The sequence below is a fragment of the Panthera leo genome, chromosome A3, assembly GCF_018350215.1.
Source record: "Panthera leo isolate Ple1 chromosome A3, P.leo_Ple1_pat1.1, whole genome shotgun sequence".
In the NCBI taxonomy this organism is placed as follows: Eukaryota; Metazoa; Chordata; class Mammalia; order Carnivora; family Felidae; genus Panthera; species Panthera leo.
In genome coordinates this window covers 5,778,188-5,800,244 of record NC_056681.1, presented here as the reverse complement: position 1 = coordinate 5,800,244, position 22,057 = coordinate 5,778,188, and the positions used below count along the sequence as shown (strand labels likewise).

General features: G+C 54.7%; 2 long non-coding RNA genes and 1 pseudogene across 3 annotated transcripts; 1 reads left to right on the top strand and 2 right to left on the bottom strand.

The window, feature by feature from the left end:
* Positions 1–10,320: 10,320 nt before the first annotated feature.
* LOC122215373 lies at positions 10,321–11,833 on the bottom strand. Its single transcript, XR_006200340.1, has 2 exons — positions 11,381–11,833; positions 10,321–10,695 (listed from the first exon to the last, which is right to left on the bottom strand). It is a non-coding gene; the product is annotated as an uncharacterized LOC122215373 (long non-coding RNA).
* A 69-nt stretch (positions 11,834–11,902) lies between these two features.
* Positions 11,903–22,057, bottom strand: LOC122215372. 2 transcript variants are annotated; one of them, XR_006200339.1, is made up of 4 exons: positions 21,948–22,030; positions 21,388–21,506; positions 20,150–20,247; positions 11,903–12,747 (listed from the first exon to the last, which is right to left on the bottom strand). It is a non-coding gene; the product is annotated as an uncharacterized LOC122215372 (long non-coding RNA). The 2 variants fall into 2 exon arrangements; XR_006200338.1 differs by lacking the exon at positions 20,150–20,247 and having other exon boundaries at positions 21,948–22,057.
* On the top strand, positions 19,388–19,492 carry LOC122216787 (annotated as a pseudogene).

Below are 22,057 nucleotides of genomic sequence, written 5' to 3'. Positions count from 1 at the left end.
GGATACACTCTTGACATTGAAAAGCCGCTCAGATGCCTGGATCAAAAAGCTGGTACACGTGCTACTTGGGTCAGTGGCGAAAGAGACAGGTTTGCCCCAGAAGACAGTGACCATAATGGAACGGCCCACCCTCATTGTCTGCTGATACTCCACTGACACACTGCAATGCTTCACTGATACTACGTCATTCTGATCGTTCCAATCCCTACCTCACTATTGCTCTTAGAACGGGGATCAAAATTCTCACCGGGCCCCCAAGGCGCGGCATGCCTTTGCCCATGGTCCTCTCCGGCCCCCTTCCCCTACTGTCCGCCTTCCCCCGTCCCCCACCCCAGCTCTCCAGCCCCACCCCCCTTCTGAGGTCACCATGCTTCCCCCAGGGCATTTGCACATGCTCCTTTTGCCTCGGTCTCTCTTCTCTGTCTCTTGGACCAGATAACACCCCCTCAGAACTCAGCTCAGGTATCACCTCCTCCATGAAATCTTCCCTGATTCAAACACTCCCCCTGCCGCCAGCCCCCCCTTCCCCATTAAACATGCCCTCAAGGTCTAGAACACTTTTCATGAGATGACGTCTGTCCACTAGTCTAGACTGTAAACTTCCCAAGGGCAGGACCAGGTCTGCTTATTCTTCACAGTATCTTCAGCATGGAGCTCAGTGCCCCCTCACCCCCCCCCCAGGTAGACGCTCATCAACCAGCCACTGAAATAAGGTCCAGCCTCCGGGGTAGGTGGACATGTGTCCAGACAAGCCTAAGACAAGGCAGGCCAAAGCCACACGTGATGTTGCAGTCAGACGGGAGAGCGAGATAAAATTGCCCCGGCCAGGAAACACAAGAGGACATGTGATGGGGGACAGCACAAGGACACAGCCTCACGGGAGTACGGCAGTCAAGGCGGCCAGAAAAGTTGACGGTGCATCTTCTAGCCTGGAGGAAGGCTGGAGGTAGGCACCAGGGAAGGAGCCCGATCGTGATGAGGAAAACAACTTTTATTTTTCTGAGACGCCGCCCTGGTCACTTATAGAACGCCAACCCTGCTCACGCCGAGTCTGGACATTTAGATGCGTCTGAGTTTAGGGTTCCACCATCGGTCTCTGCTTTGCTTTTCCCGAGTCCCCTTTTAATACAACCTCCTGGAGTCGGGCTCACGAGAAGCTCGCGACTCCGCCCCAACCACCTTAGAAGTACTAAGTGCTCGCGACCCTGCTGGCTCGTGACTGCGCTCCCCCCCGGTCCTGGCACCTGTAAATAATGAATCTTGTGACTCTGCTCGCTTTGCGTGGCTGCACTGAGACCGCACCTTCGATCAGGACAATCCTGTGGTTTTCACCGCCCCGAAGCAGGAGCTCAGACGCCCAGGAGGCTCCCCGCTGACCCCACAGGGGTGGCTTGTGCCGCGTCATCCCACAGGTCAGGATCCGCCCCGTCTGAATCCAGTGCCCCAGCGCCAGCTTCCCGACGCAGTCGAACAGCTACCCTCCCATCTGCTCGAAGCAGAAGCACTCCTCCTATCCGGGAACCGCTTTTCCGCAGCTCGCCCGACGCGGTCCTGGTGCGGCCGCTAATCCCCGTCCCCAGACCTGCTGGCCGCGGCGTGGGGCGCAAGGCTCAGGGCCTCGGCCACCATGGTCTTTACAAAGGACTTTTAAGGAGGCAGAGAAATGGCTAAGCTACTAACTAACGGGAAGGAGCAGCGCACACAACTTAACACATCAAATGACCTTATAATTACAGAAAAAGTACCTATAGTACATGGAAAAAACTCTGGAATGGACTATGAATGGCTTCCTCTGAGCGTGAGATTCTTTGTATTTTCCAACACGGTCACCTATTACTTTATAAACAGAGGAGGGGGCGCCTGGGTGGCTCACTCGGTTGAGCGTCTGACTCTTGATTTCAGCTCAGGTCATGATCCTGGGGTCGTGGGATCGAGCCTCAGGTCAGGCTCTGCGCGGATCGTGGAGCCTGCTTGGGATATTCTCTCTCTCTCTCTCTCTCTCTCTCTCTCTCTCTCTTTCTGGCTCTGTCCCTCCCCCCTGCCCTGCACTCTCTCTCGCTCTCTCTTTAAAGGTAAAATTTAAAAAAGAGAGAAAAGAACAAAACGGAAACGGAAGAGAAAACATTGTCGAAGGTACGTGCAGGGGGGTGAGGTGGATAACACCGGAGCCGCCCCGCGGACGGGCGTCCTGCCGTGTGGTTTATAAGAGACTCAAGCACGCAAGCAGTCAGGGGTCTGGGTAGTTACTGTAGCCAGGGTGGTGATAACAGTGACAAGTGTCGCAGGGTGGTGATGAACGAGTGCTGTCACTTTACTAAGAAAAAGCTTGGGGAGCCTGGCTGGCTCAGTCAGTGGAGCGTGCAACTTGGATCTCGGGGTTGCGACTTCGAGCCCCAAGTCGGGTATAGAGATTACTTACAAATAAAATCAAGGGGCGCCTGGGTGGTTCAGTCGGTTAAGTGTCCAATTGTGGCTCAGGTCGTGATCTCCCGGCTCGTGGGTTCGAGCCCCGCGTCGGGCTCTGTGCTGACAGCTCGGAGCTGGAGCCTGCTTCCGATTCTGTGTCTCCTTCTCTCTCTGCCCCTCCCCTGCTCACGCTCTGTCTCTCTGTCTCTCTCTCTCTCAAAAATAAATAAAAACATTTTGAAAAATTAAAAAATAATAAAATTGAAAAGAAAAATGAAAAGAAAGCTTGGTAGAGGACATCTGAGGTTTCCGTCTTCGCTCCTCAGTATGCTTAACACTTTTCTCTGGAAATTTCTCTTGGGGACGCACCCTCCCCGGTCCAGGCAGCTCTGGCGGGGCTGGCCCTGGTTCTGCGTACGGATGAGCCAATCAGAGCATCTCATCCCCTTGTGGCCAAAGTGCTTGGTTCAGGAACGGGCACGTGACCCCGGCAACGTTAGTCCTTCTCAGGGCCGCTCCGTCCCAGACTTTCTGTTGGAACTCCTGTGAGGGAGCCACTTCCTCCCGCCTGCAAAAGCATTGGACACAAGCCTGGGGCTGCTGACTTCCATCCTCCTTGGAGAATGCCTGCCTGAAAAAGCAGACAACACGGAGAGCAGCTTTGTTGGAGCACCTAGACACAGCCGTTCCTGAAGTCATCTACTCTGCACTTTTAAGTTGAGGGAGCCCATGTTTGCTTTTCTGTTTTTCTGTTAAGCCGGCTTGATTAGCTTTTCTGTCACTTGCAACCTGAGTGTCCTGCTGACACCAGGGGCAGAACGCGCGCGCGGGGTTGCTTTGGAAGTGGCTTCTGTGGCCACGCCCCCTCGATTTCTTCCCGGAGCTCTGTGGCTGGCTGCAAGCTGCCGCTCCTGCCGGACAGGCTGGGGCTCCTCTGGGAGGCCTGTGCAAATCATCAAGGCCACCCGACCTCACTCCCCAACACCGGCGCCCCTTTCTTCCTCCGATTCTCCCGTTCCCTCACAGTCTCCTCCCTCTTCTCCTGAGGCCGTCTTCTTCCCTGTTTCCCGAAACAGAAGAATCGTGAGTCAACCGAGGGTGAGAGTATGGAATCTGGAATCAGATATCCCAGACTTCAGACATCCAGCATCCCAGCTGTGTGACCTAGGCAGACGACTTCACCTCTCTGAGACTCGGTTTGCTTTTCTGTAAAATGGGGATAATACTTCCTATTCATGAGTCGTCTTACACACAAGTCGTGCACGACGCACGGCACGTGACTACTACGGCTAACCTTTTCTTCCCGTTCCCCGCGCGTGGCCCAGTGACGCCCAGAGCCATCGGTGACCTTCAACCTTCTCCCTGGCAGTCTCCGTGGGGCCATTTGCAGACGCTGTTAGCTGATGACTTAACTCCCCAAGGAAATGGCTGTCTGCTCAGCCACGTTTTAAGAATATAAATACCACCATCGGCAAGATTCAAAGGCCAGGCCGGGTAATGACTACCCCTCACAGGCCCTCGGTGTAAGACAGGTCTCAGCTTGCTACTCAGGGCGTGGAGCTGCTCTTTGGTCTCGCGAGGAGCATTTCAGCTGAGCTCCAGGCATAAGCAGCACCTGGGGACTCCGCTAGGTGTCTTCTCGGCGCCCAGGTTCAGCGCCCTTAAAGCAGAAACGGGACACCGTCAGTCAACAGACGTGGGCCGGAGACCACGAGGCAGCCCCATCACCAAGCCAACCCGTGAAGCAACTGCAACAGCAGGCTCAGCCCAAACAGTCCCTGCAGATGCCGCTGGGTTGTGACGAGCCTCTTCCACTCACAGAGCCGTCTTCAAGCTGCCCATTTGTGTCACGTGCTTAACGCTGCTTGTTCCTGAGGCCGCACCCCGGCCCATGTGCTTGCGTAACCGGGGATTTTCTTCGAACGACACGGAACTCATGCCAAGGCGTCCCAGAAGCCACGGAATATAGCGCTGTGACCCGAGCGTGGGCTTTGGAACCTGTCCTTCCATAAGGAATGGGATCTGAAGCACCTTGCCTGCATCTGGCTTTTTCTTTTCTTTTTTTTTTTTTTTTTTTTAAGCACAATGCAATGCAGAGCCGAGTTTTTTGTGCGTTTGTCCCATATTAAATGCAGACTCGCTGAGCACAGGGTGGGTGTTGTTTCGCTCTGTCAGCTTATGAGCTTGCTTAGTTTCCCAGTCTGCTAAGTCGGGATCATAGTGGTTCCCGCTTAGTAGGGCTGCTGTAAGGATTAGTAACGGCTGTCTTTGCTGAGCCCACACCCCGCACGGAGCACCTTTTAAGTGAGCTGCACGCATTACCTTATTTAATCTGGACAACGTCCCGGTGAGATAGGTACTAACATCATCCCCAGACGGGGGGGATTTACAGATGAGGAAATTGACCCAGAGGGGCCTGAGCAACCTGCCCAAGGGCAGGGATGTACCGGGAACTGGGGCCAGAATTGAACCCAGACGGAAGGACCGCAGAGCCCCGCTCGCTGACTGCCCCGGCGCCCCCCCCCCGCCCCCCCGTTCAACACGGTCACGGGTGTGCAACACGTATACAGCACAGCGCCTCACCCAGCCGTCCCCAACTCGTCACAGTTGACCTCGGTGCCCCACGTGCACCACGGGACTGTCACCGATTCGCATTTAGTGAGTGGCTCCATGCTATTGATCCCCAAGTACCGGTTGAGTTCCTGCACTGCCCTGGGGTACAGTTCTGGACACAGAGGGCGGAGCACCCATCAGGTTTGCATCTGTCCCCATGCTGCCATCGCGGTGGGAGGAAACCGCAGCAAACCGGAAGTCAGAGGCACGATCAGATGGGACCTAATGCCAACTGGCGGTAGGAAGAAAAAAAACGAACCAACAGCCCGAAGGACGGGAGAAAGACAGGAGCTGAAAAGGGAATGACTTCTGGTTTGCTTGAAAAAGTGGACTCTCTAGAAGGAGAGGCACAGTGAGGACATTTCCAAAGGGAATGTATTTGTGACTTGGTCACACTCTTGGTCAAATTCAGTGCCATCTCGTAGCAGGGAAAGTTACACGAGGGGGCTTGAAATGGCGATAGAGAGAGAGAGAGACGGTTGATGGGGCTGACCCAGGAGGCAGAATCCTTAGACCACACCTGCTCGCTCTGGCTTTCACGGCCTAAGGCACCACGTGAGGACAGGGCCCCCAGCCCCCAGCCGCCCACCTGGAATCCTGTATTCCGCCTATTCTTGAGCCGTCAAATATCGGCACAACCCAAAATACGATGTCATCCATCTGTGACTAGCACAGAAGAAGCTAGACCCCCAAGACGGGATGTCCGAGGGGGCCAAAATGCAGACGTGCCCCTCCCCGCCACAAGCCACAGCGGCTGGACGCAGCAAGAAAGTCAACACAGGGATTTACAAGCACACAACAAAACAGACATTTGCCTGATGGCAAATCGTGCAGGGAAGGGTGGGTATCTTGGAGCTGCAGATAACCAGATAAGGAGAAAAAGAAAACAGATCTGTGTGCAATTATCTCCCACACTGAGTCATAAGGCACACGAGCCGCGTCCTGCAGGATGCTGTCACCCGCACCCGCGCCCGCGGGCCGCGGCGCCGTGGCTGATGGGACCCAGCGGCCGCCTCCCGGCTTCTCTCCCTTCGCTGCAGCCCCGAGGGAGCTCGGAGGCGATGTTACTAGCGTCCGGGTCTAGCGCTCCAGAGGGAACCGGCCCTCCAGGTTGACGCTGGCCGAGGAAACCCACAGAGAGCCGGGGATCATGTTCAAGAGCAAACAGAAACGCTTTCTGACACAGATTCCGCCCAGTCTGTGGGATTCCCTGAAGCAGGAGATGTCAAGGGAGCAGAGAAGACCGCCAGGGCCCCCTCCCCACAGGGGGAGGGGCTGCGACGTCCCAGCGACTGAGGTCCCCAAGCTGACCCTGCGAGTCCCCTCGGGAGAAGAAGGGAAGTGACAGGAACGTGGGAGGGAAGCCCGGAGCGATCAGCAATTATGAAAACTCCCCGGCGATGCTGGATTTGGCCTAAGAACAGTCTCCTCCTCGCACAGCCGGCCCCGAAGAGCGAGGGACAAGTGTCAGCAGCCGTGGCCGAGTCCCCGATGACACATCGTGTTTGTCCTCTGCCTCTAGCAGCTGAGTACGTGGCTTGCTTGGCCATCCCCAAAAGAAACCCATCTCGACAAGAACATTCTAGTTCTATTAGCAAGGCAGGCGAGCCAGGGTTTTTTGGCTCTGCCCGCCTCCCCGGGGAGCGCCTCGGGACCAAGCAGACACAGGGAGGAGGCGAGACACGAGTGGAAGCTCTGAGCTGGGGACATGCAGGAGCGGAGGGCGAGGTCCCTGTGCAGGGCTCGCGGGTCCTACAGGAGTGCCTCCACCGGGGACGGGACCGGGCAGGGCGGTCTCACGCTGGAGCTCGGGACGCAGGCCTGGTTCGAGCCCCAGCTCCAGTGCGTTCTTGCTGGGGGCCTGGGGCAAGTTCCTCACCCTCTCTGTGCCTCAGCTTCCTGGTGTGTGAGATGAAGATTATCAGCCAGCGCCTCCGATGCCCCCGTAGGGGGACGGGGACGGAGCGGAGCGCCAACCTCGCGTGCGAACTGGAGCCTTGAACGTGGCCCGTGCTCCGTGAGGGCCTCTGACTTACCCTCGTGTCATCGCGGTGGCGATGTGGAAGGGCTTCGAGTTCCAGCCACGTGGGGCTGACGCGTATCCGACACCACAGGACGGGGGACTGGCTCGGAGCTTCGCAAGCCTCCTCGCCTCACTTAATTCTCGCAGTGGGTCTGCGACACGGGGACCGTTCCGTAGGCGAGAGTATGTCGACAAGAGGGCCCGGGGCAGTCGATTGAAGGTGGATCAAACAGGGGGCCTGGGTGGCTCAGTCGGTTGAGCATCTGACTCTTGATTTCGGCTCAGCCCACGATCTCACTGTTCGTGGCCCTGTGCTGACAGCGAGAAGCCTGCTTGGGATGCCCTGTCTCCCTCTCTCTCTGCCTCTTCCGCAATCACGCGCTCTCTCTTGCTCTCTCTCTCTCTCTCAAAAACAAACATTAAAAGACTACCTACGTAGGAGTGGATCAAACGATGAGGAAGTGGCTTTTTCTCGCCGAATGTGACGGCCGCTGGTAGGCGGTCCCACCCGGCACCAGCGTCCCTGGGAACTCTTCCAGGGTCCGGGCTCTTTTTGCTCTCCCCCATCGACCGCAGGTGGGGCTGTCCCCTCGCGGTCACAAGATGCTGCTGCAGCTCTAGGCGTCACACACAGATGTGACAACTTCCTTCAGGGAGCTGGGGGGGTGGTTCTTAAAGTCTTCATTGCTACTGTTTCGGGCAACTCTTGATTCGCTGCCGAATACAAGCAGCGCAAGCGGGGCTTGGAGGTCTGACCGTGGTCCCCTCGGAAGGGCATCGCCAGGCTCCCCTCGCTCGCGGGCCGGTGCTGAGCCCACTGGCGCTTCGTCCGCGTGGGGTGCGGCCGTCCCCCGTGGCCCGAGGGGAGTCGGCCCCTCGTCCCTGCCTCCCACGCCGCGTCTCCCGACTACCTCGAAAACCACACCCACACGCTTTGGCGCGGTCGTTAGCCGCGCGTGTGGAGGTGGTGCCGGCACCCGGACAACCCCTTGAACTAAACGGTCCCAACACCGCTTGGCGTCCACACACGGTCCTGTCACTCAGGTCTCTTTGCCCGTGCCAGCTCTTCTATGGAGCAACTGGGTTTCATTACGAAACGCTGCCAGGAAGTCAGACCTTCTCAGTTAGCTCATTAGCATGTGGTCCAGACAAGGTAGATTCTGGAAAGAGAGCAGCAGGGCGGCAGGCCGAGGAGAGCAGTCACCACATCTGGGTGGACAACCTCGCAGGTGATGGCCCCACAACCACGAGCCTTCCGGTGACCAACGGCTTCCGTTGCTGCTGCGTCGGATAAGGGGTGGATGGGGCATCTCGTTGAACAGATTCATTCAAGGGGCGCCAGGGTTGCCCAGTCGGTTGGGCATCCGACGCTTAAGTCCGGCTCAGGTCATGATCTCACGGTTCGTGGGTTCGAGCCCCGCGTCGGGCTCTGCGCTGACGGTGCGGAACCTGCTTGGGATTCCGCCTTTCCTTCTCTCTCTGCCCCTCCCCTGTCCTTTCTCTCTTTCTCAAAAATAAATAAATAAACATGAAAACAGATGAATAAGTAAATAAAAGATCCATTCGAGATGCGGCAGATGGGAGCAGAAACAAGAAAACCTCCCTCAGAGTAGCCCAGCCTCCCAGATGCAGACACAGTTCACTCCAGGTCTGGGGGCTCCTCGCAGAGGCTCTGTGGCTGGAATGCCTGGGTCCTCACCAACTTCTGCCGCTTATTAGCTGTGTGACCTCGGGCAAATTATCAATCTCTCTGGGCCTCAGTTTCTCTATCTGTAAGATGGACGTGGCTACCTACCTACCTCATAGGCTGTTGAAGGATTAAATGAGATGATGCATCCAAAGGGTTGAGAACAGGTCCTGGCACAGGGTGAGCACTCGGCAAACGTTAACCGTCGTTATGATTACTACTGCTTTCACTGTGAATATTAACATCATCATCTTTGAGTTGTGATGAGAATGTAGGTCAATATGACACAAACTCAGACTCTGGTCTGGCTGATGCCCCATCCTGGCAGATGAGACTCGGGGGCCTGCGTACCGTCACCTTGCGGGAAAGGCTTCCCGCCCTAATAAAGAGAGGTAGTTTTCAAGGTAGTTTCAATACCCAGGTCCTCACTGACTTGCATGATGTGAGGCTCACAACACTTTCCCATTTGCCCTCACTACAAAATAATCCCTACCTTAAAAAAAAAAAAACAACAAAACCCAAACAGGGGCGGCTGGGAGGTTCAGTCTGTTGAGCGCCCGACTCTTGATCTCGGCTCAGGTCGTGATTCCCGGGGTCGCGAGACTGAGCCCCGCGTCGCGCTCCGTGCTGAGTGGGGAGCCTGCTTGGGATTCTCTTCCTCTCCTTCCCTCTGTTCCCCCACCCCCCAGCTCACTCTCTCTCTCTCTCTCTCTGTGAAAAAAAGAAATAAAATAAACTGTTTAAACATTTCAGAAATGCATAATACAGAAGGCAAAAGTATAATCTGCTGAGGACACACGCGGCTTTCCCCCCGAAGCGTACCCGGCTGGTACCCGTGCCCACCGTCGGCCTCCCGCGTTTCCGCTGTGTGTCTGGAAAACGCTGGCCGAGTCCACCAAGTACCGGAGAATATTTGAGTGTTTGCAACGTTCTTGGTTTTGCAAACAGCGAGGCAACGAACGTGCCGACTCCTGCAGACGCCGAATGTTTTAGGACAGACGCTCGGTGCCACTACGAGGTCTCAGAAACCGGGATTCCTCCCGTGTAGCGAACACTTCACGCTGTCGGTGCATTTTAGCCTCACAACCCCGTCAGGCAGCTACGACGGTCACCCCCACTCTACAGATGGGCAAACGGAGGCTCTTAGTCAGTCTCACGCAGGTGAGCGGGGCCAGGAAGGAGCGGAGGGGGGGGTCGCAAGCATGAAATGGGACGCGCCCCACTAAGCGCAGTACCCGGCGAGCGATAAAGACGAAGCCACTGCCACTGTGACCCTGCCTTCTTTCTGCACGTGCTCCCGCGGCCCCGTCCCCGCACACACAGGACATCCAGCTGGTGCGGTGACTCCCCACCCCGATCACACAGAGTTGGGCCCAGCGGGACCTCTCAGAGGTCAGGAGGCTGGCTCTGCCCACTAACTTGCTGTGTGGCCTCGGGCAAGTGTCTTGACCCCTCTGAGCCTCGGTGTCCATGCGTGGAAAACGGGGGTCACGGCAGCCCCGCCTCCCCCCAGGCCCGAGATAGGGATGAAGGAGTCGACCCACGAACAGCACTCAGCACGGTGCCCACCCCCAGTAAGCATCCTTAGACATTAACTCTCCATCGTACTATGATCGACTCGACTAAATGTTAATTGAGTGCCTACTGTATACCAGGCAGTGTTCTAAGTGCTGCAGTATAGTAGCGAACAGAAGCAGACAGAGCCCGCCCTCCGGGGGCCTAGATTTTAGGGGGAGAAGGAAATAATAAGCAACTAGCTGTAGCCAACGGCACGTGGGGAGGGGCACAGCAGAGAACCAGGGCACGGTGGGGGGGGGGGGCACAGACACAGGGTGTCTCAGGAACAGGGTAACACGGAGCTGTTCCCCAAAAGTCTTCCGGACCCTCGTGACTTGCTTTGGCCAAAGACACGTGACAGGTGCCAGTTCTGGGAGGAACTGCAGAGCCGCTGCGTGACTTCCCACAGCTCCGGTGACCATGAAAATACAAACAGAGGCGCCTGGGTCAGCCTGGGGCTCTGAGTGACCAACAGCGCCCCCCAGGCCGTGACACGGGATGGGTAGTGTGTGTGAGAGGTGAACCTGCACCGCGCGCAGACTCGGGAGTCTGGGGTTGCTAACTGCCACATAACTAAGCCTCATCCAAAGTCCTATGACTTAAGGGGGCAGAAGCTTAAAGGAAGTGAGGGAGCAAGGCGCAGGACAGTGTGTGGGAAGAGTGTTGCTGGGGGTGGGGGGTGGGGGGAGCAGCAGGTGCAAGGGCCCTGAGGCAGGAGCGAACTGGTGTATTTCCGGAACAGCCCAGGAGGCCCTGGAGGCTGGTGTAGCTGCAGCAGCGGAATGGGGTTGGGGGGCAGGGGGAGGGGCACCCATCACGTCCTCACAGGCCACCGTCAGGCCAAGCACAGTGCATGCTGGTGTCTGGGGAGGGGAGGGTCTCCGAGCCAACCAGCACACCTGTCCTCCCAGCCCTGTTTCCAACACTGCGTTTAAAAAGCAGCAAGCGGAAGATACCGGCCTTGGCACCCCTCCCCCACCCCCCACCCCCCCCACACCCCGCCCCCACGCGAGAGCAAAAGGCTGGGCGTCCTGTTGGACCGCCCCCACCCCAGGGCTCTCCCTCCCTGGCTGGGACCTTCCAGCTGGCCTCACGCTTGGCTCCGGGTCCTCGTTTGTTTGGAGCTTGGACAGACTTTCCGGGCTGCTCCTCTCGGCGTCTGTTTACGAAGACTACTCCGCCGCACGAGCCTCCCAGGGCCTCTGCGTCGGTCCAAGCATCTGTTCTGCCGAGTCTCTTTCTCTATTTATTTCCCCAGTAAACAACCGGGGCAAAGGCAGGCTGGTGTGGCGTTTCCACCTCCGCCCGCTGCCTGTGCCAGGATCTAATAGGATGCAGAGATAACGAGGGGGGAAGCGAGGGCCCCACGACCGGAGCGGGAGCGAACACAGGGTGGGCTGGAGTCTCCCTGCAGAAGCCGTATCGCCCACGGCACCCGGGCCCCCGCGGCGCCTCCCCCCCTTTCGCTATCCACAGCACCCCAGTGACCCCCCCGAAAGGCCCCAAAGGACCACCCCTCCCCTTTCTCAGTCCGGGGGCTTTCAAGGTAGCCCTGCAGGCCCCTTGCTCCCCACCCCGCACCCCGCCCCCCCCCCCACCCAGCCCCACATCCAGGAACAGGTACGGGGCTGAGGCCTCCTCTCTGCAGTTCCCCTTCCCCCGCCCTTTGTGATTGGTTCTGCCTCGGTCATGTGACCCAAGCTGCGCCTTTCCAGGTCATCCCAGGACTCTTAGGGGAGCCATGGGGAAAGGTGGGGTCTCTGACTGGGTTGTTAAGGTGACAGGCTGCGACTCCCAACTGCTGGTGGTCCTCTCAGCCACCACGTGGGGAGGGCCTGCCAGGGAATGAAGGTGAGGCAGAAGACAAGGCAGAAGACAGCAAGGTAGAGGGAGGGAGGGAAAGACGCAGACTTCTGAAAGTAATCCTTGAGCTCCTGGATCCAGCCGTTCCTGAAGTCCCCGGATTTGGGGGTTAAGTAATTTGTGAGATTTCCCGTCACTCACAATCAACAGTGCCCCGGGGCGATCCGCGAACACACCTCGGTAGACAGATATAAGGAGGTAGGGGGTGGCGATGGAATGAAAACCGGGCAGGATGGAAAATGAGAGAAGGGCGAGGGGGAACAGAGGGCGAGGACGTCTGAGAGTTACGCACTTGGCGTGGTCTTCTGGGTCCCTCAGCACAAATGCCAAGTCCTCCCCGCGGCCGATGGCCCTGCAGGGTCTGGCCTGTCACCTCCTGGGCTTCACCCGGTGGTAGTTACGCGACCTCTACATCCGTTTTCTGTGCCACGTGACGAATGACTCAAATTCAGGAGCTTAAAACAACACCTTTTTACGAGCTCACGGTTGCGTGGCTTGGAAGTGCGGCACAGCGTGGCTGGTCCTTCGCTCAGGCTGCAGGGAAGGTGTTGGCCAGCTGCACTCTCTTGGAGCTGAGGGTTCTCTTACAAGCTCATTCCTCAAAAAAAAAAAAAAAAAAAAAAAAAGTTTATTTAGTTACTTTGAGAGAGAGTGTGTAAGCTTGAGCAGGGAAGGGGTAAAGTGGGAGTCAGAGTCCCAAGGAAGCTCCGAGCTGTCAGCACAGAGCCCGACACGGGGCTCAAACTCGTGAACGGTGAGATCATGGCCCGAGTCAAAATCAAAAGTCGGACGCTTAACCGACTGAGCCCCCCGGGCGCCCCGCCAAGCTCATTCCTGTCATTGGCAGAATCTGTTCCTCGTGGTTGCAGGACTGCAGCCCCCATCTCCTTGGCGGCTCTCAGCCCCCGGGGAAGCTCCCAGCTCCCAGAGGCCACCATGTCACGGTCCCGTGTACCTCAGCCAGCCACAGCACATCAAATCCTCTCGGCTTCCAGGCCCTCTGACATTTCCTCCGGCCTCCAGCCTTTCTGCCTCCCAGGGGCTCCCCTGACGAGGTCAGATGTGCCCATCTTCCCTCTGTATCCCAAGGGCAACTGACTTGGGGCTTTAATTACAAACACAAAGTCCGCGCACGGCAGCACCTAGATTCATGTTTGGATGAATAAGCAGAGGGCGGGGATCTTGGGAGGCCAGCTGGAGGGTTCTCGAGCTCCTTAAACATCCCAACCGCCTTCTCCTTCGAAGCCCGAATGTGCTATCCCCTCCCCCCAGACAGCTCTCCTGGCCGGTGCCCGTGTGGCTCGCGACCCACTTCATCATGTTTCTGTACGAATGCTACCTCCTTGACGAGACTTCCTCGACCTCCCGACAGAAACAGCGCCCCTCTCCCTCTCCAGCTCCTTAACGCTGCTTTGTTTTTCTTCGCAGAGCTTACGTGACGGTACAGATTTATTCTCTCTCCCTCCCCCGCTGGACTGCCAGCCCTGGCGACAGGGACTTTATTTTGTTTGCAGAGCCTGGCACCGAGTAAATGCTCAATAAATATTTGTCGAATGAAAGGATGCACATGTTTCTTAGATTTCTTAATGGTCTTAGTCACCGCGAGGTCTCGCTCGTGTTTATCTGCCAGCGCCGGGCTCCACAGGAGGCCCAGTGAAGCGGAGGCAGGGAGCCCAGGCATCGGAGCCAGCCCGCCCGAGCTCCAAACTCGCGGGCCAGCCCTTCACCTCTCAAAGCTGGTTTCTTCATCTGCAGGATGGGGAGGAGATCAGCGTCTGCCTCACAGGGTGTCTGCAGGTGCTAAACAGTCCCAGGGAAGTGGCAGGCACCCAAATCAAAATCATAAAGTCACACCTTTTCACACCCTCCGAAAGGCAAAAAGGAAAAAAGACAAGGACACGGACAAGGAGGGGAGTGACATCGGGGTGGTCACTTCAGAGATTCGTTTGGCAAAAGCCGGCAGAGGTGAGGAGGTGCACGTCCTGCGTCCTGTTCAGAGACAAGCCCAGGAGCCCTTTACACGTTTGCAACCACGTCTACCAAGGTAGGAAACTTCTCTCAGTAAGGTCTCACAATACCGGCTTCAGACACCAGAGCGAGCGCTTTCCACAAACCGCCTCCTTTCGTCCGATTCCCACTTTACAGAGGAGAAAACGGAGGCTTAGCGAAGTGCACATCGCTTGCTCAAGACCACACATCTGCGAAGTGGCAAAGTTCCGACCTGCACCCTGGATGGTGAAGAGAGTGGAGGGGGTGAGGGGAGTGGGGCGAGGGGGCGCAGGAAGGGAAGAGGAGGAAGGAAATTGGCAGGGCAGGCAAAAATGACGGCACCTACCCATCTCCGAGAGTGCCCTCTTCTGCAAAATGCCGCACACGCACCGGCCACTTCAGTCCGAGGTCTGGACCCAAGAGCGATGCAAACATACATCCACGTGGAAACTTGTACGGGAATGTTCGTGGCGACGTCATTCCTAAAGGTGGAAGCCACCTGAACGCCCACCAAGTAAGGAATGGGCAAACCAAAATGGTGCCCTCCATACAGTGGGACATTTACTTGGCCGGGAAGAAGAAAAAGCACAGACACACATAGACGAACCTTGAAAACACGCTGAGTGAAGGAAGCCAGTCACACAAGGCCCCTTGTTGTAGGATTGCATTTACGTGAATTGTCCAGAACACGCAGCTCCATAAACACGGAAGGTTGCTGGGGGCAACGAGAGAGAAGTGACTGACGGGGGGTTTCTTGGGGGGCGGGTGGAGGGACACAAAAATGTTCTCCAAGTAGATCGGGACGATGGCTGCACAGCTCTGTGAACGTACCCTGTGAACTTTGGGAGGGTGGATTTCATGCCGGCTGACTTACGTCTCAGGATAGCCGTTTTTTAAAATTTCTACAGATTTTAAAACGTTCTATGGATTTCTGGTTTTCTGCGTGTCGCTGAGGAAGAGGCACGGAAAACGGAAGTTTGGCAAATGCGGGTTACACGGGTTCAGTAAGACTTTTATGCACAGCCTTGCATTTGTGGACACACATGGTGGCACCCTTAATGGGGACGCGCTCGAATAACAGGTAATGTTTGTTGAGTGTCCATGATGTGCCAGGCATATACGAACTCGTTTACACATATTAACAAATCAACCCACACGGACCCTGGGAGGTAGGTACTATTCTTAGTCTTATTTTAGAAGTGAAAAAAAACTGAAGCACAGAGAGGTTGAGACACTTACTCAAGATCACACAGCCTGAGCAGGTGGCAAGGCCAAGGTTTGAACCCAACCAATCTCGCTGTGGGATTCACGCCAGACTGCTATCTTGGTGGAGCATGCAGCGTTTCCAAAACATGTGTGACCATGGCTTTCTTTGATTGAAAAGCATCCCCAAGCCCGTGCCTTCTCTCCATCTTGGAGGACAGCGTCCTGGTCCAGGAGAACCTCCCGCCTGCACAGATGCAATTCCTATCCCCGGTCTGGCTGCCTCCACCCTCACTCCCTGGGATCCATTCTCCCTTCTTGATTCAGTTTATGTCATTCCCTTGCTCTAAACCCTCTGATGACCTCCGCCTGCCTTTCCAGCAGGCTTTCTCAGCCTGGGCACTATTAACATCAGGGACAGGTTCATTCTCTGCTGTGGGGGCTGCCCTGTGCCCTGCAGGATGTTTAACGCCACCCTCTTCCCACCATACGCCAGTAGCAGCCCCCCCACCCCCCCAGGTTGTGACAGCCAAAGACACCTCCCAACATTGCCAAATGTCCCGTGGAAGCAAATTGCCCCAGTTGGAATCATTGCCTTATAGCAAAGTCCCAACTCCTCCTGCTGGCGGACAGGCCTCTGATGGTCTGGCCCTCGGCCCCTCCTCTCCACCACCTTCCTGTCCTTCTCACCCTCCACCAACATTGCCTTGCTCTCTGATCCCATCTGTCCCGAGGGGCTTGGCATGTGCTGCTCCCCCCAGCCTGCGGCTGGCCCTTCCTTAGTATTCAGCTTCTCTGTGTTCACGTCTTCACTCTTTCCTGTCCAAACACTGGCATTTCTTTTCCAGGCAACACAGCATTATTGACTCTATGTCGTGTATTCGTTTTTCTCTTTATGATCTGTCTTCCCCATCAAAATACCAGCAACATGTGCGTGGCACTTGGTGATCGTGCTTTTTTTCTTTTTTTAATTTTTTTAAATGTTTATTTATTTTTGAGAGAGGGAGACCGAGCGTGAGCAGGGGAGAGGCAGAGAGAGAGGGAGACACAGAATCCGAAGCAGGCTCCAGGCTCTGAGCTGTCAGCACAGGGCCTGACTCGGGGCTCGAACTCACAAACCGTGAGATCGTGACCTGAGCTGAAGTCGGACTTGGACGCCCAACCGGCTGAGCCACCCAGGTGCCCCAGTGATCTTCCTCTTTGTCATCTTGGTGTCAAGAAGGGCCCTGGGCACCAGGGAGGCGCTTGTCTGCGTGTGTGTGATGATCCAGGTCAATACGTAAGTCCGGAAGCCCTCTGGTATGGACTCGGGCGTAGTAAAGAGGGGGCTAGAGGAGGAAACACCTTAGGAGTTTTATCACCTTGGTTTTGGGCACTGAATGTGCCTTCTGGTCTTTGGTAAAAGGTCTCTTTCTGTCAAAACCAGTTGCCAAGAGGGCTTTAGAATGAAACACAAACAATAAAAGAAGAAAAAGGAGTGGCAGAGAGGGACGATGAGAACTACTTTAAAATTTTTTTTAAGTCCCCTTAAATCAAAGCAAGGCGCTGTTTAGTGTCAACTGATTTTTCCAATGAAGCCGAGACTAGATGCTGGAGGAGGGCTGGGAAACGGTTGTGGTGGGGTGCCTCTAGGCCATGGCTACAGCAATTCTCACACACACACACACACACACACACACACACACACACACTAGTGGGTGGAGGGGAGTGATTAGCAGCCCAGTTGGGGTGTGAGGCAGAAAGAAATAAAAAGCAGAGAGGATGAGTCAGGCTGGGCCGCGGCCAGAAGCCACTCTGCGAGCTGGCAAGCCGGGAGGGAGCCAGGTTGCAGAGCCTTCCCTGCAAATCCATAGGACGCTTCCATGAAGTGGAGGGAAACCGTGGCTGCAAAATCGCTCCCTGGATTTCCTCCTCTGGGTTGGTCTTCTGTGGAGGGATTCTGAACCCTGCAGGGTTTTTGCTGAGCCTGACTCTGCCTCCTGGGCTGGGCTTCTCCTTCTGTTAATGAGAGGCTCAGGCCAGCTCTGAGCTTCTCAACCTGGAAGCTCCAGCCATAGAGGGCCTAGGAGGTTACAGTGGAGTGAAATATAGTGAAATATACACATTTCAAACTACCTATGATATATACAGGGAAGGAAGGAAGAAGGAAGGAAGGAAGGAAGGAAGGAGGAAGGGAGGGAGGGAGGGAGGGAGGGAGGGAAGGGAGGGAAGAAGGAAGGAAGGAAGGAAGGAAGGAAGGAAGGAAGGAAGGAAAGGAAGGTCCAAGCAAGACCAGTCAAGCCCCTAAATCTAATTTCCAACTTACAGGAAATACCAGGGACAGAAAAACATGTTAAATGACACCACAGGGGTGCGATCCACAAACTATTAATTGCGTGAAACTCTCTGGGACAAATGACTCGGTATCTTCAACAAATAAATAGCAAGGAAGGAAAGCGGGGGGGGGGGGGGGGGGAGGTGTAGAATTAAGGAAATTTAAGAGCTGTATCAGCCAACAGCCATGAAGGGATGGACCTTATCTGCACCTTGATGAGAAGAAACTATAAAAACAATTCGTGGAATAACTGGGGACATTTTAGCAGTGACAGAATATTAGGAAGTATTAAAGGATGATTGTAAAATATGCTCTTTTTGGTATGAAAATGGGATTATGGTTATTTTTTTTTTAGTTTTTAAATGTTTATTATTTTTGAGACAGAGAGAGAAAGAGAGAGAGAGGGAGAGAGCCAGTGCACTTGAGCGGGGGAGGGCCAGAGAGAGAAGGAGACACAGAATCCGAAGCAGGCTGCAGGCTCCGAGCTGTCAGCACGGAGCCCGACGCAGGGCTCGAATCCACGAACCATGAGACCGTGACCTGAGCAGAAGTCAGATGCTTAACCAACTGAGCCACCCAGTCACCCCAGGATTATAGTTATTTTTAAAAGAGTCCTTATTTTTTAGAGATGCGCGTTCAAATACTTAAGATGAAATAATACGATGCCTAGGATTTGCTTCCAAATAATCTGGAGGGAGGGTTGGGAAGGGGGTGGACGTAGATGGAAAGGTTTGGCCAGAGTCACAGAAGCTCATGCTGGGTCCCTGGGGGTACATATTACAGCATACTCTCTTTCTCAAACAAACAACTTCCAGGCCTTCATCAGTAAGATAACCCACAGGCTCACGAATATTTTGCTGATCTTATTTGCATCATCTTCCTTGTATTGATCGGCTTTACATCATATATCCTGTTCTATAATCACCCTGCCTACGAAAAATGAATGAATCCGTTCATCAGCACCAAATGACCTCGACTTTGAGGCAATAGGATATAGCAGCTCACAGCACAGACACTGTTCTTGTCAGATCAGAGCTTTGTCAGATGCCTCTCTGTGAAGCCAGGAGTTCGGATTGTACTTCTTTGAGCCTCGACTTTCTCCCCATACAATGAAAGGCAGGAAATGAGATTTCGTGCATGGAGTTCGGCTCAGGGTCTGAGCATCAGCAAACCGCAGTTATTATTATGGCCGGTGGCAGAATCCCAGGAGAATGTAGGGTCTTATTCATATAAAAAAGGATGCTTATGTGGGCATGTGCAGAAAGATGTACAGAAATACTACAAGTAGATAACAGACAGAATCCCGCAAGGCGTCATTCATTCATTCGCTCCACAAATACTGCTGAGTGCCTTCTGTGTGCTGGGCACAGTGGAACTGTGGGGTACCGGATGGGCTCAGCCCCTGGGGTTGACAGGGTAGAGGAATGCAGGCATGTGGAGACAGGGGGCACCAAGGGTCAAGACTTGGGGGTGGTCCAGGGAGATCCAGACGGACATCTGAAGGATACAGGAGAATTAGCAAAGCTGGCTTTAGGGGAGGGAGGGCGGAGAGTAGGAGAGAAAGAAGACAAAACATTCCAAACTGCTAGAGAGCACGTGCAAAGGCCCCGGGGCGAGAAGGAATCCTTCCAGGGTCCGGAGGATGGCAGAGTGCAGAGTAGGACAAATGAAGCTAAGGCAGTGAGTAGATGCTGGGAGAGGGGCTGCCTTTCACTTTCATCTCATACCTTCAGGCTCTGCGCGGGGGCAGTATTGTAGCCAACGAGGTTTATCCGAGGCGCAATTATTGCTAATTGAAAACGCTTCTCATTTTGTAATTTCTGAATTATGTAAATATTTTACGAAAAGCATGTATCTTTCTTATAATTTTTTAAAAGCGAAAAAAAAAACCCATACATACAAAATCAAAACACCTGATAAAGCTCCCCAAATAAAGACATTATTGTGGAATTTACCTTTTTTTTTTTCCTCAACATTCTATATGATGTTAAAATCCACTTACAGCTGCTGAAGAAGCCACCTTGCTTAAACGTAACAAGTGGGGCATCGTCTCCTGTCCAGTTTGCTAGAAAGGCCTCCCCATCCTTCCTACAATCATTGTGCCTAACTTGAAGAATGCTCCTTTCCAGCCCACTCGGAGGTTCTGGCCCTCAGACAAGCTTCCGGATGTCAGCTTGGGTTCGGAGGAAAGGCCCACTAGTAGGGTGTAGGGGGAAAGCTTTTCATTTTCCCAAGAGCAGCTTGAGTGCGACTTTGTGACCCTTCTCTGTCCCTGTGCCAAGCACAGCTGGCCAGCAGGTAGGCAGAACCCCATACCAAGACTGCCCCGCAAAGCGCAAAGCGCAAAGGGCATTTGCCAAGTTTCATTTGCGATCCGTTGCTAGGGGCGGAATCGGTTTCTCTGGTTTCCTCGCAGGGCCCCGGGGCTGGGCTAGTTGACTTTGATGTGAAGGTGGTGGGCACAGGGCAAGTCGCCTGAGTGCAGGCTGGATACCTGAAAGCCTCCTGCAAAGACAGCTAACGCCTCCCGCTTTGGTCTGCCGCGGTGGGAACACAGCGAGGCCTTTCAAGTCTGCCCCTTGTGGTTTCTCCCTGCAGGAATGCCAAGTTTATTACGGGTTGTTCCCTTCTTGGTGTCGATCCCCTCCCCTCCCCGTGCCCCTGCCCAGCTCAGGACTTTTCATAGATCTGGTGAGGCCGCCGGCTCCTGGCTGAGCCTAGCGCTCTGTGATACAGAACGGCCTGTCCTCGCGAGAGCCAGAGACAGCTGGACAGATGGTTCTAGTCCCAGGAGAGAGGCACTTCCCAGCAGACAAGCCTAGCTGGTGTCACTGACTTGCCCTCTCCCTTCAAAGGCCTTTTGTTTCTTCCTCGTTGGGGATGATAAATTAGAGTGGCACCGCCCTCATCCCAAAGTGGAGAGAACTGAGGCCAGAGGGGTAATTCTATCACCAGAGAAGCCTCTACAAATTACACTACACATTCCCCAGCCAGACCTGTAGTAGTGCCTCCTGTCCCCATGATAAAAAGCTTGAATCTGGGGTCATGATTTCGCTCTCACCCCTGTTACATACCAGAGTGCAATCTTGCACCAACTGATGGCTCCCCAAGCCTCGGTTTCTTCCTCGGTGAAATGGGGGTAATGATTTTTACCTCTTAGCGTTGTTGATTTCAACGCACCCTGCCAACTTGATTACTCAAGCCTTCACTTATCTATCCCCTCCTTAGATGGTAAGCTCCCAAAGGGCAAGGACTCTGCCTGCCTTGTTCACAGCAGCGTCCTCGGTTCCCGACAATTCCTAGCTCAGGGCAGGCAGTAAGGAAGTATTTGTGATAATAATAATAACAAAGGCCCTCAGTTCAGTACCCATTATGAACAGAGGGGGTTCATTGTCATTTCTGACAGCAAAGCAGTTTTTAGTTTCAAAACTATCAAATACCCAGCAAGTGAGGGAATAAAGTCGTTTTCTGGAGCGGGCCTGCTGTCAGGTGGCTCTTCCGTGGCAAAGCCCTCAGGCTCCCATCCATGTAGGACCAGGCCCCCAGAGGCCTGGGACCTACCTTGCTTTAGGGTCTCTCCCCACTGTCCTCTCTCTCAAGGGCACCATTCCCCCTAAAGCAAGAGTCCTTCTCTGGGGCTTTGGAATTCCTATCTTCTGCTCAAAGGTTTCAAGAGAGGGTGGGGGGCTGGGGGCGGGGGGGGGGGGGGGGGGGGGGAGAGACACAACTCACCAATCTCCAATCTGCCAGGCAAGGGTGTGGTCCAATGTGAGGATTGCTAGATGAAATACTGGATGTCGGAAAACTTTTAGTAAGAGTATGTCCCAAAGATGGCATGGGACCTAGTTATCCTTTAAAAAAAAAAAAAAAGTATTTGTTGTTTATCTGAAATTCAAATTTAACGGAGCGGCCTGTATTTCAATTTGCTAAACCTGGCGATCCTTGCAAGTGATCAAGCTGGGATGTTACCATAGCCCGACTGAGCTGTGAACCTCACTTCCTCCTCGCCTGCTAAAGCGCCATGACCACATCAGGAACCTCCTGGGATGGTTAGGAGAATTAAGAAAGAGGCCGCTCTATGAATGTTGGTAAGGCCAGGAGATTTGTTTGCCTTGATCACAGCTGAACCCAGTGCCTAGCACCGCATCTGGTGTACAGGTGGATCACCAGAACTATGTCTTTTAATGAAAAACTGCTGGTACGATTTTCCCTAGATACCACCCTCCCCCCAAATAACCCATAAATCCATTTCAAGGAAAACCGGGTCCCACAGTCCAAACATGGGTCCCTACCGGGCCCATCACTTTGCCTCCCGAGGTGGGACCGCACCCGATGGAGCCCTGCTCAGCTGCGAATTCAAGTCGGTGAGAGTCGTTATGCGCAGGCGAGAGTCGTTACACGC